This window comes from Penaeus monodon, chromosome 25 (genome assembly GCF_015228065.2).
Source record: "Penaeus monodon isolate SGIC_2016 chromosome 25, NSTDA_Pmon_1, whole genome shotgun sequence".
Taxonomy (NCBI): Eukaryota; Metazoa; Arthropoda; class Malacostraca; order Decapoda; family Penaeidae; genus Penaeus; species Penaeus monodon.
This window is the reverse complement of record NC_051410.1, coordinates 42,703,745-42,704,610: the sequence shown is the minus strand read 5'-3', so window position 1 is coordinate 42,704,610 and position 866 is coordinate 42,703,745. Positions and strand designations below refer to the sequence as shown.

General features: G+C 44.3%; 1 protein-coding gene across 1 annotated transcript in view; it reads right to left on the bottom strand.

Annotated features, from left to right (window-relative positions):
* The window catches only part of LOC119589286, a gene marked incomplete in the record, with an annotated part of 113,340 nt that overhangs the window by 106,545 nt on the left and 5,929 nt on the right, over positions 1-866 (bottom strand).

Genomic DNA, 866 nt, shown 5'->3' with positions numbered 1-866 from the left:
GCACATAAGCACATTGACAGATAACAATGACAGATACCAGGCCCCCGAAAGTACCACGCTTTTGATAAACATCAATAAAGTTCTTATGTCCGTTTGAGCTCGTCATCCAGCTGAGGAATGCAATCGACTCTCTCCACCCGACTACGCACACATTCAGTCAGTGTAGTTATTTTCAAGAATCTGTCTAGTCACAATGAAAAACAACGCAATCTGGCACTTACACAAGCATACTCAGACCACGGGCCATTTCAGTGAGAATGCAATCCTCACTGAAGGATGACAAGTTGGTGGCACACAAGCGTAAAATACATCCAAGTCCGAAGTGCAGTCTTCTCAACACCGTTCCAGTGCTTCACAAATAACGTCGACAAATCTGGTGTGGACAAGCACCGCCGTCGCGCATTCGCTCTTCAATCTTGTATTTACGCCGCCTCTCACGCGGAGAACAGAAGCCGTGATGCCGACCAGATTCGCACACCGGTGAGTCCCGTTAACCGAAAACACCAAACACAGTTGAGTCACAGTGAAAATTTCCAAGTTTACTGCTTTGCTTAGATCATTCCGAACGGAGAACCCACGATGCTTACGGTGGGCACATTTTACGTTAGACACTGCTATCGAATTAAGTTGTAAATCACATTCACATCAAACTGCCATTTTATGGAAACACCTTTATATCCCCTTCAATGCATCAGTCTCATCCGTGAATCCCTATATCAACTGAAGTCACAGTTCCCGACAGATACATACATGTGCACGGTCAGCACACGCTTATGTATATATCCCATGGAAATGCACAAGCGTTTGTAGATACAATTGGTATAATCCTAAAAGTAGATTCGATCAGTATATACATGACTCGTAAC